The sequence below is a fragment of the Triticum aestivum genome, chromosome 3A, assembly GCF_018294505.1.
Source record: "Triticum aestivum cultivar Chinese Spring chromosome 3A, IWGSC CS RefSeq v2.1, whole genome shotgun sequence".
Taxonomy (NCBI): domain Eukaryota; kingdom Viridiplantae; phylum Streptophyta; class Magnoliopsida; order Poales; family Poaceae; genus Triticum; species Triticum aestivum.
The window spans coordinates 468264341-468283852 of record NC_057800.1 but is presented as its reverse complement, the minus strand read 5'-3'; positions in this window follow the sequence as shown (position 1 = coordinate 468283852).

Genomic DNA, 19512 nt, shown 5'->3' with positions numbered 1-19512 from the left:
GGGGAGGTGACCTCTGCACCCTTCTCTGCAGCAGTACTAGAGTTCCTCGTCTCAGCTTTATTACCCGAAAAACCCTGATGCTCCTTTGACGAGCCATCACCCGAGTACGCCCTCTTCCATTATCCATCGGCCTCAAGTTTTTCCCAAATGGTAAATCTCCATTGGCATCCCTAGTCCCCGATGTCGGACAGTACAGATCTGAGTGGCTAAGGCAGCCACACGAAAAACAGAAGTGTGGTATATTCTCGTATTGGATATCATACAGGTCTGAACATTTTCTACGAGCTGACTCAATCAGTATCCACCTCCTGAGAGGCTTACTCACGTCAATATACCTATATACACGACCGACTCGGTTCAGGCTACAAGTCCGTACTGGACTGGGTTACTTAATCGTGATTATCCTAACAATCGATCGCCGGAGCAATCTGTACGTGCAAAGCTAGCTAGGTTTGATGCAATGGATCGACTAGCAACGCATCCCCACACACACACCAAAGCAATCTACGGGCAAAGGCACATGACGTGCCTTTTTCTTGCTACTAGGAAATGCTCACATATGAACATATCATCGTGTACACTGGATGTCAAGGTGATGCACCGCAGCTCACGCTGAACAAAACCTGTCCGGAAACGCGGTAAGCAAGCAATCTGGCAGGTGTTTTTTTTTTAAAGAAATCATTTGGCAGGTGTTTTTGAGGACTCAAAACGCCACGCACCTGGGAGGAGCCCCGTCTGGACAGTGAGCCAGAACCTTGCCACGTCGAGAAGTTGAGCCTGAAGGGCGAGACACATCCTTTTAGTGGAGAAATGCACAAGTGCAGTGTAGGTCTGCAACCGACGCAAATTGACCACTGTCATGTCGGCACACAACATAGTTTATCCTGTTGAACGACCAAAATTTAGGCAACATCCGTATATCAAAGGGAGAGTCGCGGAAATTTCTTTTGCAAAAAAAAGGGGGAATTGCGGGAGGCATTGAGGCAAACTCCTGAAAATACTACTCCCTCCGTTTCGAATTATTTGTCTTAAATTTGTCTAATACGAATATATCTAGCACTAAAATGAGTCTAAATACATTCGTATCTAGACAAATCCAAGACAAGTAATTTAGAACAGAGGAAGTATTAAACATGATGTGTGTGCGCACGATTACTACTAGTTGGGGGAAAGAGAGTTGTTGGACGAAAGTGCCCTCAATGAAATTAAATATGAAGTAGTAAAAATCAGATTTTTTTTAAACAAACATTGACAAATTCTCAACATGCGTGCAAATTTTCATGAAGAAACTACATTTCAAAATGCTTTTGTGCAAAAAAACAAAATTGATGCTCCATAATCATTTCGAAAACAGATTTTTTAGAGCATGATTTTTTTTACAAAAGCATTTCCGAATGTTTTTTCTTCATGAAAATTTGCACACATGTTGGGGCACGAGTGGATTGACAATAGTTACTCGACGATGCCTTCATCAAGGTAACGGCACAGAACGCCGCCATCGCGTGCCGTTGGCTCGGTTTCACCGGCAACCATGTCTCCCCGACTCGCAGCCGGGACTAGATGACGGATCTCGGGATTCGATCACCCAGTCTCAGGCCGACTACCTCAGACGGAAGATATGACCACCACCGCTGGCTGCAATGGCCAGAACAGATCTGACCGGAGATGCCGCCAAGCAGCCCACCAGGCCCTCCACGCCATTGCCGATCCAAAGCCGGATGACGTGCCGCCGACCGTGACCGGGCTGCCCGATGTGCCGCAGTCGCCGTCGCTCGTGGCAGAACCAGCCACGGCCATCGCCGGATCTACCGCGCCTCCACACGCGTAAGGGCTCCGTACCACCCGTGAGACACTGGAGAGAGGAGGATCCCCGCCACCGCCGTCGGCCCCGCGCGCATCCCAGCGGCGTTCTCCGGCGGTGACGGGGTGAGGGAAGGAGGAGTCGGCCCCAACGGCAGCTAGGGTTGGGGAACCGTCCGAGTCGCCCGAGCGGGGGCGGCACGGGGGTCGGGTGCGTCAGTAAGGATCACCTTGCAACGAAAAGGTCACTTATGTCCGTTGTTGCCTGTCACTTATGTCGGCTGTCACTTATGTCGGGTGCGTCGGTAAGGATCACCTTGCACTTTTTTGGCAACTCACGCTATATCAGAAATTTGGGGGGGGGGGCACTTTTATGCGTTCCACTATTTGGTTTGGTCTTGGGGGGGCCTGTCGCGTCAGGCAAGCAACCAGACAGCGGTGCCCCATGCGCAGCACGCGACATTCCGTTTGGTGCATGGCCTCGGGATCCTGGGATCGAAGGAGAAGATGACAACGGTTGTGGCTGAGGCGCTCATCCGCCATTTCGACGAGCCTCTGACGGACGACGACATAGCTGCGATCGCAAGGCTGACCCGCTTGGACGCCCAGGCTCTCAAGGCCGCTGTCGGCATGCTTGGCGCTGATGGAGAGGCCTCTGGCCGCCCGGTCTCCCCATGTTAGATCATCACCGTAGTCGACGACGACCAGCCTCGGGCTGGGTGAAGTTAGGATGTAGTTTGTCGGCCTTAGGGCACGCGAGTTGTAACAGTATTTGGGCATGGCTGCTAGTTGTTTGCCAGCGGGGTTTTGGGCCTATTGGTGGCCGCCGGCAACCCCCGGATGGTAGGTTTGTGTACTCGTGGTTTCTTTCAGTAAAAGAAGTCGTCGCCGTCCATCCCTGGCTCGCGCCTAGGGCCAGCCTCCCGCGGATGATTCATGTTTCTGATGAGTAGCACGGCTAGCCCGATCATGAGCCGGAACGTCCGGGGCCTGAACAACCCAGCCCGGCGTGCTGTAGTTCAGGACACGGCAAACGCGCACCGCCTAGCCATTCTCTGCATCCAGGAGACCAAACTTGAGGAGTGGACGGCAACGATCGCTAGAGAAGTAGGAGGGCAAAGGCTCGACGACTGCATCGTCCTACCAGCTAATGGCACAAGAGGAGGCGCTGCTATTTTCTGGGATTCGACCTTAGCCAGAGTCCAATCCCATATGATCGGCGAGTTCTCCATCACAGCCAAGGTCACAGTTCTCTCCACGGGAGCTAGTTTTTGGTTGACGACGGTCTACGGCCCATCTGAGAGCGCGCGAAAGGACTCCTTTCTGGCTGAACTACTGCAAGCCGCCCCTCCCCATGGAGAGCCCTGGCTCCTAAATGGAGATTTTAACATCATCTACGAGGCCCGTGACAAAAACAATAGCAACATAAATAGGAGGATCATGGGTAGGTTTAGGGCGGCAATCGACGCCGGTGGCCTGCGAGAGATCAAATGCAAAAATAGGCCTTTCACTTGGAGTAGCGAGTGTCAAGACCCAACTCTTGCGAGCATAGATAAATTTTTCTGCACAATGGAGTGGGAGACCATGTTCCCTGATTTCATGCTACACGCGGCGTCCACCTCATGCTCGGATCACTGCCCGCTGCTCCTGGCTGCTGCTACTACCCCTAGGATGGCGCCCCGGTTCCGTTTCGAATCGTTCTGGCCAAGGTTCCCGTGCTTCCACGAGACGGTGCAGCGAGCATGGCAACGGCCAGCCCCAGCGGCCTGCGCGTTCGATCGCCTGAACATCAAAATGCATCGGGTAGCTAGGGACCTCAAAATTTGGAGTAGATCGTTGTTTAGCGATGCTAAAATGCAACTGCAGCTGGCTACACTGGTAGTGCTACGGCTGGATATAGCGCAAGAGCGCCGGCCGCTCACGCAGGGTGAGTTTCACCTTAGAAAGCTTCTGAAGCTGCGAATTCTTCGACTGGCAGCGGTGGAAAGGGCCCGGAAACGCCAGGCGTCTAGGATAACATGGCTGCGGGCAGGGGACGCCCAAGCAGCCTTCTTTCAGGCCAAGATCAATGCCAGGCGCAGGAAAATTTTCATTCACTCGCTGCGCGGACCGATTGGGGTGGCCACCTCCAACGATGAAAAAGAGGAAATCGTCCATAGTCACTTCGCTGGATCATTAGGGACTAGACAGGACCGAGCTAGCACTATTGACTGGAGCTCATCGACATGCCAAGTGTCCAAGGTGGCGGCCTAGACAATCCATTCACTGAGCAGGAAGTGTGACAGGCAATCAAGCAATCGCCGGCGGAGAAATCTCCTGGCCCGGATGGCTTCTCCGGGGTTTTCTTCAGAAGCTGCTGGCCAACCATAAAAGGGGACGTGATGGACGTTTTTCATCAGTTCTACCACTTAGCCGGGGAAAATTTCCAAACGCTCAACACAGCTGTTGTAGTTCTTCTTCCCAAGAAAGATGGTGCTGCTACAATCAACGACTACAGACCAATTAGCCTAATTCACTCTGTTGCAAAACTGATCTCCAAAGTGCTCTCGCTCCGCCTTGCAACGTTGAATCAAAGCTTGATTTCCCCGGCGCAGACGGCTTTCCTCAGAACCAAATGCATACATGATAGCTACCTCTACATGCAAAATTGTGTCAAGTCCCTCCACGCTAAGAAGACCCCGGCCCTTCTACTCAAATTAGATATCTCCAAGGCTTTTGATAATGTCTCATGGGATTATCTGCTCGAGCTGCTCCAACAGTTAGGTTTTAGTGCAAGGTGGCGCGACTGGATTGCCCTCCTTCTCTCCACCTCCTCATCGGCCTTCCTACTCAATGGCGTCGCTGGGCAGAAGATAGTGCACAGAAAGGGACTGCGGCAGGGCGAGCCCCTCTCGCCACTCCTTTTCATCCTAGCCATTGACCCCCTTCATAGAGTACTCAAAGCAGCGGTGGAACAAGACCTGATTGCCCCTCTGCCAGGCCGTGAGATCAAACTTAGAGTTAGTCTTTATGCGGACGATGCAGTAATCTTCGCAAACCCGGACCAGCATGAAGTGCAAACCATTATGGAGATACTAACTGAATTTGGAAACGCCACTGGCCTGCATATCAACCCGGCCAAATCAACAATGACGCCGATTAGATGTGAACACATTGATCTCTCCGAGATCCTTGGGAGTTTTGGTGGTTCCATCACCTATTTCTCCATTAGATATCTAGGACTCCCGGTGACGACGACACGGCTTAAATTAGTGCACCTGCAGTTCCTCATCGATAGGATCAGAGCTCGGTTAGTCGGCTGGAAGGGCCGCCTTCTCCCCCTGGCCAGCAGAAGAGTGCTGGTCCGCAGTGTCCTCAGCGCCATGCCTGTTGGAAATATGCCCTAGAGGCAATAATAAAAGGATTATTATTATATTTCCTTGTTTATGATAATTGTCTTTTATTCATGCTATAATTGTGTTATCCGGAAATCGTAATACATGTGTGAATACATAGACACCAACATGTCCCTAGTAAGCCTCTAGTTGACTAGCTCGTTGATCAACAGATAGTCATGGTTTCCTGACTATGGGCATTGGATGTCATTGATAACGAGATCACATCATTAGGAGAATGATGTGATGGACAAGACCCAATCCTAAACATAGCACAAGATCGTATAGTTCGTTTGCTAGAGTTTTTCCAATGTCAAGTATCTTTTCCTTAGACCATGAGATCGTGTAACTCCCGGATACCGTAGGAGTGCTTTGGGTGTACCAAACATCGCAACGTAACTGGGTGACTATAAAGGTATACTACGGGTATCTCCGAAAGTGTCTGTTGGGTTGACACGGATCAAGACTGGGATTTGTCACTCCGTATGACGGAGAGGTATCTCTGGGCCCACTCGGTAATGCATCATCACAATGAGCTCAAAGTGACCAAGTGTCTGGTCACGGGATCATGCATTACGGTACGAGTAAAGTGACTTGCCGATAATGAGATTGAACGAGGTATTGGGATACCGACGATCGAATCTCGGACAAGTAACGTACCGATTGACAAAGGGAATTGTATACGGGGTTGCTTGAATCCTCGACATCATGGTTCATCCGATGAGATCATCGAGGAGCATGTGGGAGCCAACATGGGTATCCAGATCCCGCTGTTGGTTATTGACCGGAGAGCCATCTCGGTCATGTCTACATGTCTCCCGAACCCGTAGGGTCTACACACTTAAAGTTCGGTGACGCTAGGGTTGTAGAGATATGAATATGCAGTAACCCGAAAGTTGTTCGGAGTCCCGGATGAGATCCCGGACGTCACGGGGAGTTCCGGAATGGTCTGGAGGTGAAGAATTATATATAGGAAGTGCAGTTTCGGCCATCAGGAGAGTTTCCGGGTCACCGGTATTGTACCGGGACCACCGGAAGGGTCCCGAGGGTCCACCGGGTGGGGCCACCCATCCCGGAGGGCCCCATGGGCCAAAGTGGGGAGGGGAACCAGCCCATAGTGGGCTGGTGCGCCCCCCTTGGCCCACCCCATGCGCCTGGGAACCCTGGGGTGGGGGGGCGCCCCACCTGGCTTGGGGGGCACTCCACCCCTTGGCCGCCGCCCCCCCTAGGAGATCCCATCTCCTAGGGCCGGCGCCCCCCTAGGGGAGCCTATATAAAGGGGGGGAGGGAGGGGCAGTTGCACCCTTGAGTCTTGGCGCCTCCCTCTCCCTTGCTACACCTCTCCTCCTCGCGTAGTAGAACGGCGAAGCCCTGCTACGGTGACCCCTGCATCCACCACCACACCGTCGTGCTGCTGGATCTTCATCAACCTCTCCTTCCCCCTTGTTGGATCAACGAGGAGGAGATGTCACGCTCACCGTACGTGTGTTGAACACGGAGGTGCCGTCCGTTCGGCGCTAGGATCTCCGGTGATTTGGATCACGTCGAGTACGACTTTCTCATCCCCGTTCTTTGAACGCTTCCGTGCATGATCTACAAAGGTATGTAGATGCAATCCCATCACTCCTTGCTAGATAAACTCATAGATGGATCTTGGTGAAACCGTAGGAAATTTTTTGTTTTCTGCAACGTTCCCCAACAGTGACATCATGAGCTAGGTCTATGCGTAGTTCTTTTTGCACGAGTAGAACACAATTTGTTGTGGGCGTAGATGTTGTCAACTTTCTTGCCGCTACTAGTCTTATTTTGCTTCAACGGTATTGTGGGATGAAGCGGCCCGGACCAACCTTACACGTACGCTTACGTGAGACCGGTTCCACCGACTGACATGCACTAGTTGCATAAGGTGGCTGGCGGGTGTCTGTCTCTCCCACTTTAGTTGGAGCAGATTCGATGAAAAGGGTCCTTATGAAGGGTAAATAGAAGTTGACAAATCACGTTGTGGTTTTCACGTAGGTAAGAAAACGTTCTTGCTAGAACCCTATTGCAGCCACGTAAAACTTGCAACAACAATTAGAGGGCGTCTAACTTGTTTTTGCAGCAAGTGTTTTGTGATGTGATATGGCCAAAGTTGTGATGAATGATGAATGATATATATGTGATGTATGAGATGTTCATACTATTGTAATAGGAATCACGACTTGCATGTCGATGAGTATGACAACCGGCAGGAGCCATAGGAGATGTCTTTATTTTTTGTATGACATGCGTGTCATTGAGAAACGCCATGTAAATTACTTTACTTTATTGCTAAACGTGTTAGCCGTAGTAGTAGAAGTAATAGTTGGCGAGCAACTTCATGGAGACACGATGATGGAGATCATGATGTCATGCCGGTGACAAGATGATCATGGAGCCCCAAGATGGAGATCAAAGGAGCTATGTGATATTGGCCATATCATGTCACTATTATTATTTGATTGCATGTGATGTTTATCATGTTTTTGCATCTTGTTTACTTAGAACGACGGTAGTAAATAAGATGATCCCTCATAATAATTTCAAGAAAGTGTTCCCCCTAACTGTGCACCGTTGCGACAGTTCATTGTTTCGAAGCACCACGTTATGATCGGGTGTGATAGATTCTAACGTTCACATACAACGGGTGTAAGACAGATTTACACACGCAAAACACTTAGGTTGACTTGACGAGCCTAGCATGTGTACAGACATGGCCTCGGAACACAGAAGACCGAAAGGTCGAGCATGAGTCGTATAGAAGATACGATCAACATGAAAATGTTCACCGATGTTGGCTAGTCCGTCTCACGTGATGATCAGACACGGCCTAGTCAACTCGGATCATGTTATACTTAGATGACTGGAGGGATGTCTATCTAAGTGGGAGTTCATTGAATAATTTGATTTAGATGAATTTAATTATCATGAACTTAGTCTAAAATCTTTACAACATGTATTGTAGATCAAATGGCCAACGTTGTCCTCAACTTCAACGCGTTCCTAGAGAAAACCAAGCTGAAAGACGATGGCAGCAACTATACGGACTGGATCCGGAACCTGAGGATCATCCTCATAGCTGCCAAGAAAGATTATGTTCTACAAGCACCGCTAGGTGAAGCACCTATTCTCCCTGCAGAACAAGACGTTATGAACGCTTGGCAGACACGTACCGATGATTACTCCCTCGTTCAGTGCGGCATGCTTTACAGCTTAGAAAAAGGCTCCAAAAGCGTTTTGAGAGACACGGAGCATATGAGATGTTCGAAGAGCTGAAAATGATTTTTCAAGCTCATGCCCGGGTCGAGAGATATGAAGTCTCCGACAAGCTCTTCAGTTGTAAGATGGAGGAAAACAGTTCTGTCAGTGAGCACATACTCACCATGTCTGGGTTACATAACCGCTTGACTCAGCTGGGAGTTAATCTCCCGGATGACGCGGTCATTGACAGAATCCTTCAGTCGCTTCCACCGAGCTACAAGAGCTTTCTGATGAACTTCAATATGCATGGGATGGAAAAGACCATTCCTGAAGTATTTGCAATGCTGAAATCAGCAGAGGTAGAAGTCAAAAAGAAACATCAAGTGTTGATGGTGAATAAAACCACTACGTTCAAAAGGAGCAAGGGTAAGAAGAACTTCAAGAAGGACGGCAAGGGAGTTGCCGCGTCCGGTAAGCAAGCTACCGGGAAGAAGCCAAAGAATGGACCCAAGCCCGAGATTGAGTGTTTTATTGCAAGGAAAGTGGTCACTGGAAGCGGAACTGCCCCAAATACTTAGCGGACAAGAAGGTCGGCAAAATGAAAGGTATATGTGATATACATGTAATTGATGTGTACCTTACCAGTACTCGTAGTAGCTCCTGGGTATTTGATACCGGTGCAGTTGCTCACATTTGTAACTCAAAGCAGGAGCTGCGGAATAAGCGGAGACTGGCGAAGGAGGAGGTGACGATGCGCGTCGGGAATGGTTCCAAGGTCGATGTGATCGCCGTCGGCACGCTACCTCTACATTTACCTACGGGATTAGTTTTGAACCTCAATAATTGTTATTTAGTGCCAAGTTTGAGCATGAACATTGTATCAGGATCTCGTTTAATACGAGATGGCTACTCATTTAAATCCGAGAATAATGGTTGTTCTATTTATATGAGAGATATGTTTTATGGTCATGCTCCGATGGTGAATGGTTTATTCTTAATGAATCTCGAGCGTAATGCTACACATATTCATAGTGTGAGTACCAAAAGATGTAAGGTTGATAATGATAGTCCCACCTACTTGTGGCACTGCCGCCTTGGTCACATAGGTGTCAAACGCATGAAGAAGCTCCATGCAGATGGACTTTTAGAGTCTCTTGATTACGAATCATTTGACACGTGCGAACCATGCCTCATGGGTAAAATGACCAAGACTCCGTTCTCAGGAACAATGGACCGAGCAACCAACTTATTGGAAATCATACATACTGATGTATGCGGTCCAATGAGTGTTGAGGCTCGTGGTGGTTATCGTTATGTTCTCACCCTCACTGATGACTTGAGTAGATATGGGTATGTCTATTTAATGAAACACAAGTCTGAGACCTTTGAAAAGTTCAAGGAATTTTAGAGTGAGGTTGAGAATCAACGTGACAGGTAAATCAAGTTCCTGCGATCAGATCGTGGAGGAGAATACTTGAGTCACGAATTTGGCACACACTTAAGAAAATGTGGAATAGTTTCACAACTCACGCCGCCTGGAACACCTCAGCGTAATGGTGTGTCTGAACGTCGTAATCGCACTCTATTAGATATGGTGCGATCTATGATGTCTCTTACCGATTTACCGCTATCTTTTTGGGGCTATGCTTTAAAGACTGCCGCATTCACTTTAAATAGGGCTCCGTCAAAATCCATGGAGACGACACCGTTTGAGTTATGGTTTGGGAAGAAACCTAAGCTGTGGTTTCTAAAAGTTTGGGGATGCGATGCTTATGTCAAGAAACTTCAACCTGAAAAGCTCGAAATCAAGTCGAAAAAATGCGTCTTCATAGGATACCCTAAAGAAACTATTGGGTATACCTTCTACCTCAGATCCGAAGGCAAGATCTTTGTTGCCAAGAATGGATCCTTTCTAGAGAAGGAGTTTCTCTCGAAAGAAGTAAGTGGGAGGAAAGTAGAACTTGATGAAGTGTTACCTCTTGAACCGGAAAATGGCGCAACTCAAGAAAATGTTCCTGAGGTGCCTGCACCGACTAGAGAGGAAGTTAATGATGATGATCATGAAACTTCAGATCAAGTTGCTACTGAACTTCATAGGTCCACAAGGACACGTTCCGCACCAGAGTGGTACGGCAACCCTGTCTTGGAAATCATGTTGTTAGACAATGGTGAACCTTCGAACTATGAAGAAGCGATGGCGGGCCCGGATTCCAACAAATGGCTGGAAGCCATGAAATCCGAGATAGGATCCATGTATGAAAACGAAGTATGACTTTGACTGACTTGCCCGTTGAGCGGCGAGCCATTTAAAATAAATGGATCTTTAAGAAGAAGACAGACGCGGATGGTAATGTGACCATCTATAAAGCTCGGCTTGTCGCTAAGGGTTATCGACAAGTTCAAGGGGTTGACTACGATGAGACTTTCTCACCGGTAGCAAAGCTGAAGTCCGTCCGAATCATGTTAGCAATTGCCGCATTCTATGATTATGAGATATGGAAAATGGACGTCAAAACGGCATTCCTTAATGGTTTCCTTTAGGAAGAATTGTATATGATGCAGCCGGAAGATTTTGTCGATCCTAAGAATGCTGACAAGGTGTGCAAGCTCCAACGCTCGATTTATGGGCTGGTGCAAGCATCTCGGAGTTGGAACATTCGCTTTGATGAGATGATCAAAGCGTTTGTGTTTACGCAGACTTATGGAGAAGCCTGCGTTTACAAGAAAGTGAGTGGGAGTTCTGTAGCATTTCTCATATTATATGTAGATGACATACTTTTGATGGGAAATGATATAGAGCTTTTGGACAGCATTAAGGCCTACTTGAATAAGAGTTTTTCAATGAAGGACCTTGGAGTAGCTGCTTATATATTAGGCATCAAGATCTATAGAGATAGATCAAGACGCCTCATAGGTCTTTCACAAAGCACATACCTTGATAAGATATTGAAGAAGTTCAATATGGATCAATCTAAGAAGGGGTTCTTGCCTGTGTTGCAAGGTATGAAATTGAGCTCAGCTCAATGTCCGACCACGGCAGAAGATATAGAAGAGATGAGTGTCATCCCCTATGCCTCAGCCATAGGTTCTATTATGTATGTCATGCTGTGTACCAGACCTGATGTAAACCTTGCCGTAAGTTTGGTAGGTAGGTACCAAAGTAATCCCGGCAAGGAACACTGGACAGCGATCAAGAATATCCTGAAGTACCTGAAAAGGACTAAGGAAATGTTTCTCGTTTATGGAGGTGACGAAGAGCTCATCGTAAAGGGTTAAGTCGATGCTAGCTTCGACACAGATCTGGATGACTCTAAGTCACAAACCGGATACGTGTATATTTTGAATGGTGGGGCAGTAAGCTGGTGCAGTTGCAAGCAGAGCGTCGTGGCGGGATCTACATGTGAAGTGGAGTACATGGCAGCCTCGGAGGCAGCGCATGAAGCAATTTTGGTGAAGGAGTTCATCACCGACCTAGGAGTCATACCCAATGCGTCGGGGCCGATCAAACTCTTCTGTGACAACAGTGGAGCTATTGCACTTGCCAAGGAGCCCAGGTTTCACAAGAAGACCAGGCACATCAAGCGTCGCTTCAACTCCATACGTGAATATGTTCAAAATGGAGACATAGATATTTGTAAAGTACACACGGACCTGAATGTAGCAGATCCATTAACTAAACCTCTCCCTAAAGCAAAACATGATCAACACCAGAATTCCATGGGTGTTCGATTCATCACAATGTAACTAGATTATTGACTCTAGTGCAAGTGGGAGACTGTTGGAAATATGCCCTAGAGGCAATAATAAAAGGATTATTATTATATTACCTTGTTCATGATAATTGTCTTTTATTCATGTTATAATTGTGTTATCCGGAAATCGTAATACATGTGTGAATACATACACACCAACATGTCCCTAGTAAGCCTCTAGTTGACTAGCTCGTTGATCAACAGATAGTCATGGTTTCCTGACTATGGACATTGGATGTCATTGATAACGAGATCACATCATTAGGAGAATGATGTGATGGACAAGACCCAATCCTAAACATAGCACAAGATCGTATAGTTCGTTTGCTAGAGTTTTTCCAATGTCAAGTATCTTTTTCTTAGACCATGAGATCGTGTAACTCCCGGATACCGTAGGAGTGCTTTGGGTGTACCAAACGTCGCAACGTAACTGGGTGACTATAAAGGTATACTACAGGTATCTCCGAAAGTGTCTGTTGGGTTGACACGGATCAAGACTGGGATTTGTCACTACGTATGACGGAGAGGTATCTCTGGGCCCACTCGATAATGCATCATCACAATGAGCTCAAAGTGACCAAGTGTCTGGTCACGGGATCATGCATTATGGTACGAGTAAAGTGACTTGCCGATAACGAGATTGAACGAGGTATTGGGATACCGACGATCGAATCTCGGGCAAGTAACGTACCGATTGACAAAGGGAATTGTATACGGGGTTGCTTCAATCCTCGACATCGTGGTTCATCCGATGAGATCATCGAGGAGCATGTGGGAGCCAACATGGGTATCCAGATCCCGCTGTTGGTTATTGACCGGAGAGCCATCTCGGTCATGTCTACATGTCTCCCGAACCCGTAGGGTCTACACACTTAAGGTTCGGTGACGCTAGGGTTGTAGAGATATGAATATGCAGTAACCCGAAAGTTGTTCGGAGTCCCGGATGAGATCCCGGACATCACGAGGAGTTCCGGAATGGTCCGGAGGTGAAGAATTATATATAGGAAGTGCAGTTTCGGCCATCGAGAGAGTTTCGGGGTCACCGGTATTGTACCGGGACCACCGGAAGGGTCCCGGGGTCCATCGGGTGGGGCCACCCATCCCGGAGGGCCCCATGGGCCAAAGTGAGGAGGGGAACCAGCCCATAGTGGGTTGGTGCGCCCCCCTTGGCCCACCCCATGCGCCTAGGGCTGGGAACCCTGGGGTGGGGGCGCCCCACCTGGCTTGGGGGGCACTCCACCCCTTGGCCGCCGCCCCCCCTAGGAGATCCCATCTCCTAGGGCCGGCACCCCCCCTAGGGGAGCCTATATAAAGGAGGAGGGAGGGGCAGCTGCACCCTTGAGTCTTGGCGCCTCCCTCTCCCTTGCTACACCTCTCCTCCTCGCGTAGTAGAACGGCGAAGCCCTGCTGCGGTGACCCCTGCATCCACCACCACGCTATCCTGCTGCTGGATCTTCATCAACCTCTCCCCCCCCCCCCTTGCTGGATCAAGAAGGAGGAGATGTCACGCTGACCGTACGTGTGTTGAACACGGAGGTGCCGTCCATTCGACGCTAGGATCTCCGGTGATTTGGATCACGTCGAGTACGACTTCCTCATCCCCGTTCTTTGAACGCTTCCGCGCGTGATCTACAAAGGTATGTAGATGCAATCCGATCACTCGTTGCTAGATGAACTCATAGATGGATCTTGGTGAAACCGTAGGAAAATTTTTGTTTTCTGCAACGTTCCCCAACAATGCCCACTTTCGCCCTCTCGGTTCTGCGGGTTCCACCGAAATTGCTCAAAGAAATTGATAAGTGCAGAAGGCGTTTCCTTTGGAAGCAGGAGGAGGAAATAACTGGGGCCAGCTGCAAGGTGAACTGGCAAACGGTCTGCGCACCAACTGAGAAGGGGGGGCTCGGAATCCTGGACCTGCAAGGTTTCAGCCGAGCACTTCGGCTACGCTGGCTATGGATCGCTTGGAAAGACCCGGACAGACCATGGGTCGGCACACCACCGTCATGCGACGACACGGACAGAGCTTTGTTTGCTGCAGCAACAACGGTGACAGTTGGAGATGGCAAGACGGCGCTCTTCTGGCAATCTACATGGATGGGACCTGGAACCCTAGCCCAGGGCTACCCAACCTTGTTCAAACACTCCCGGCACAAAAACAGGACAGTTTTCCAAGCTCTGCAAAACGAAACATGGATCAACGACCTTGAACATGGGGATATCAACCTGGTACTGCCAGACTTCCTGCGGCTGCACTGACGAATTCGTGAGGCAAACATTCTGCTAAATGAAGAAGAAAGGGACCAAATTCGGTGGAACATGGAGGCAAAAGGAGGATACACAGCAAGCTTCGCTTACCAGATGCATTTTCAGGGACGGCATACCTCAGAGTTCGAAGGCATAATATGGAAAACTTGGGCCCCAGGGAAGATCAAAGTGTTCTGCTGGCTGCTGCTACAAAACCGAGTCTGGTCAAATGACAGACTCCAGCGACGGGGCTGGCCAAATGGCTATTTCTGCCAGCTCTGTCACCGGAGCCTTGAAACAAGCAAGCACATTATCTGGGAATGCATCGAGGCATGGAGAGTGTGGCAACGGGTGGCATCATGGCACGGCTGCTCCACCTTCGCGCCGACGGACGAGTGGCGCCATAAGAAGCCATTGGCGATTATCAGAGAAATTATCAACAGGGCAACGCCAAGGGAGCGCAAAGGAGCAAAAACCATGCTCCTTGCAACATGCTGGGAGATTTGGCAGGAGCGGAATAGATGCACTTTCCATAACAAGATAGCCTCCACCTCTGACATTGTGAGAGAATTGAGAAATTCATTGGAGCTTTGGAGACTCGCGGGAGCCAACGGCATTGAGAGCCCCTTCGGGGAACCACCGTGAGATTGTAGGTTCTTAAGAGGCCCCTTTTTCACTTTTCTCTCCATTTTATCCTTGGTCCCTGACCGCCACACATTTTTTGTCATCACCATGTTCTCCCTGCTATGAATCAATGAAATAGCCAGCAATTGCTGGACAGTTCAAAAAAAAAACTATTTGGTTTGGTCACTTTCACTGTTTAACGTTTTGACTTTGGGTGCAATATATTCCCGCGCAGGACCCAGCACAACCAATGGGACTCCGGTGGCGATCATCAGTGAATGGATCACGGTGGTTGGAGCGGAGATCACAGCCATCATTATGCTTCAAATGAACTGCATTTCTGCGAACTTGCTAGCTGCTAGGTTCCCTTACGTCCAAACAAAGGAATTAATTAGGTGAGGTGAGCAAACTGCAGCAACCGTCAGTGTAGCTAGCAGGCTGCCAGTGCCTGCCTGCAACGACGCTGCTTGACTCTAACGGTCTTAACAGACTAGGTTTTGCAACCACCTGACCGTCGTAGTTTGTGTGCACCGCAATGCAAGACTAGGAGCCATTTTTTACCCCTTAGTAGAACCGAACCATGCAGGCTTGTTCTCTGGTCTCACTGGTGTCCGTGCTTGACTGCTTTGTACTGGTAATTCCACTGGTTGTGTGTCAGTGTGTGCTCTAGCAAGTTCATACTAGGATTCAGAGCTGTATGCTCGGTTAGAACCCTGCGGCCAACTTTTATCACTGGTCCGCTGCATGAAAAGAAAGATATACGTAAACAAAGAGAATCAAATACGGAAAGCTTACGAAGGAGAAGAACCACATGATGGTAGCATGGAGGCCAAAGGCCGACTGCTCTGCGTGCATTATTCCTCGACCGTTGCATAGGGCTTTGCATGGCCGCATACACTTGCATGAGCAGACTTGAGTACTGGTCCAGGGTAATGTGAGATTCTAAACAAGTTTGCAAACTTGCATGGTAGCTCGTGTTTTCCGAAGTTTGGGGAAATGATTGCGTTTGCCTGTAGTAGAAAACGGCCGGTTAGTGCAAGCGTGTTGCGTGTACGCGCTGTCATTGTGCTTTATTTATCTGCTCCGTGAAAAGTAAAACCTCATCATTGCCAACTTAACAATGTAGAGCCAAATGATGGATGACCCACATGGATATGAAGCTGTAAGTAGAGAAGTAAGCAGTGGAATCGATGATGTATTGCTTTAGCCTAATGGGCATATATATCGAAGTACAAGACCTTGAAATACAAGACAAGCTTGAATAAATCATAGTCTATCCTATGTTTCTGTTGAGTATGGTGATTGAAAATATAGGATAGACTAGGATTACAGACTGGTGCAGGGACAAGGGAGGTACAACAAAGCAGAGTAGAGATCGCGTGACAGTTTTCATCCTGGTTATGTGGAAGATATGGAAGCATCGTAACGTTGTAATCTTCGATGGAGCTTCACCATCCAAGAACTATGTTACCCTACGGATATGCAAGGAAGGAAGAGCATGGAAACAAGCGGGATTGCTTAAGGGAGACACGGACGCATTCTTTCATAAGGTGAAAAGGTGGGCTAGAATGGCAAGTTAAGCCTTCTTTGGTTCATAGGATAGGAATGTTATAGGAATAGAAAAATCATAGGAAGTGAGATGACATGCATGTCAATTCCTATAGAGAAAGAGATGTCATTTGATGCATCAGATAGGATTTTTTTTCCATTGAGTCTAGGCTAATATTTTTTCCCTTCAAAATGTGAAGGATTGATTCCTATCCTACATAGGAATAGGAATCCATTCATACAAACCAAAGGGCTTTAAAGAAATTTTTTCTTTGCAAATCTCATCCTATAGAATTCCTATAAAAATTCTACAAACCAAACGAGGCCTTAGTATATAAGTGAGGTAGGAGTAGGGGTGGTGTCATGTGCATGTAATATTGTAAACACTGACGTGAAAGGGCTCTTTACTCCATTCCTTCTTTATAGTAAAGTACGCATACTCGTGCGTATTTGGAAAAAAAAATCTAGTCTATCCTATTTTCAATCACCGTACTCAATAGAAACACTGTTAATCATCTAGGTTCCATCATTGCTTAGAAAGCGCAAAAACAAATTGCCCGTTAAATAGCAGGCATGCATTTTTTCGATGAAGGATAGATTTTATTGGCTCAAAATAAAGCATCAAGAGAATACAAATACAATGAGTATACACCCAGCCTCTGTGTAACTAGAATGCGCATAGCCAACACCAACGCACGCACACAAAAAATACGTCGGCAAATAGCAATGTCATATAAGACCAAAGCTATGCGTAGGCGAGGAAAAAAACCCTAAAGTGATCAGATTTGTGATCGGCAGACTATAATAAGGACCATATCCACATCAACTATATCATGACAACACACAAACGATAAGGTTCTTCAACAACAACGCCTTCAGGAAGGGAACGGCGTTCATGCGTAGCCGTCATCGGATCCAACCACCAAGGCCAGAATCTAGGTCTTCACCCTGAAGAACCAGTCCGAGCATATCCAAACAGTGCCTTCAATAAGATAACGACGTAAAAATATCATCATTATGGGGTATAACCAACTCCGGTCAACCTAGTCTTTCACCCTGGAGCTCGAGACCAGGTGCTTGAATAGCAGCACCATCAAAGTCACTTACGTGTTGTCGCCACCACTTTTCCACAATACCAGCGGCTATATGCGATCCGATCACCCCCGCTACGCAACCACCCTTTTGTGTCAAGTCGTTGTTCATAGTTTGCATCTCACCGCTGAAGTCAATCACCGAATCTGGAAAGAGAAACCCTCACAAAAAACTTTCAATAGGCACCACAATCTCCAATGAGGTTGCCGCCCGCAGGTCGCAGTGGTCACCACCATGACCAACACCGACGGTGGTTCCACCACCGACTACCACCTTGCCGGAGAGAGCCCACCTAGTCTAATCAAGGGCCAACATTTAACATGGCCAAAACTAAAACACGAAAGGCAGATCACCATCGCCCATGCAACCACTGCAGATCCGGAGCGCACAGGGACTCGTCAACCGGTCCTCCCATTAGTAACCAAAAAAAGAGCACCAGCTTTGCGGTCTCTTACGCCATGCAGACCCCCACGCCCTGTCAATGAGCCTCGCAGGGTCGCACCCTCCTCTTTGCAGCCAAAATCACATGGATCCAAGTGAAAGCCACTACTGTCCTGATCAGACCGGTGACAACTGACAAGCCAGCAGGTATCCTGGTGAGGAGGTCATGCATGTACGTATTGATCCGAGCATCGGACGTGCAGACAATACGAGAAGCCTACGAAGAAGAAGAACCACATGACGGTAGCATACTAGAATAGCATGCAGAGTTGGAGACCAAAGGCTGACTGCTCTGCATTATTCCTCGACCATTACATAGGGCTTGCATACTTGCATGAGCAGACTTGAGTACTGGTCCAGGGTACATACATAGGATGACCCAGGCGGATATAAAACACTGTTAATCAAACATTACCTCTAGGTTCCATCATTGCTTAAAAAGTGCAGAAGCATTTGCCCGTTGAAACGCAGGCATGAATGCAAGCGGGGCCGCACGAGCAGATCTTAGCCGTCCATGGCAGAGCGGGCATACTTTCAGCGACTGTGGAGGTTTGTTAATCAAACATTCTAAGAAACATCAAGAAACGTAACCGACTGACCTGCACATTGCCGTGTGTATCTAATGATTATATGCAAAGGAAGAGCCTAGCGCGACAGAAGATAGATACGGGAATTTCTCCAGGCAGAGGCACTGACGGAGCTTGACAGGGACTCCTCAACCGGTCTTCCCATTAGCAACCGACGATCACTAGCTTTGCGTCCTCTTACGCCATGGCCATGCAGACCTCAAGACCTGTCAATGTTCTCCACACAGCATCGTCGCACCCTCCTCTTTGCAGCCAAAACCACATGGATCGAGCCACTCCTGTCGTGATCAGACTGGCGACCCACGAGGTCATGCATGGACGGACTGCTTGATCGGAGCATCGGACCTGCTCCTACGTTTAGGCATGGAGTTGGAGACCATCGGTAGGCACGTTTTTATTTTTGGCATGGTTCTGGAAACCAGCCGTGCTAAGACAGAGGAAATAAAGTTGTCTCAGAAAAAAGATTTTGAGGATAGAACAGTAAAAATTTCGAGAAAACCCCGCAGGTTTACCAAACCGATTTCATTTTGGCGGGTCAAATGACGGAAAATTCCAGTGAATTTGCTAGAAGCCACAGGTCAAGAGAGTGGCATCCACATGTGGGCGGCACGGGACGTAAGGCTAACTCCACCGCGCGACCTCATCCTGTCCGGATGCGTCAGTTTGAGGTAAAAGGAACGAACCAGACGGCCCAGCGCGCAGGAGCAAATAGACTTTTGTCCATTTTCTGTCCGCTTTCGACCCATCTGCGGCCCGAGTTTGCGTCGCTTTTGGGATGAAACATCGCGCGCTTGTCCTCCCCTGACACGCCTATCGGTGGCACAAATCAAC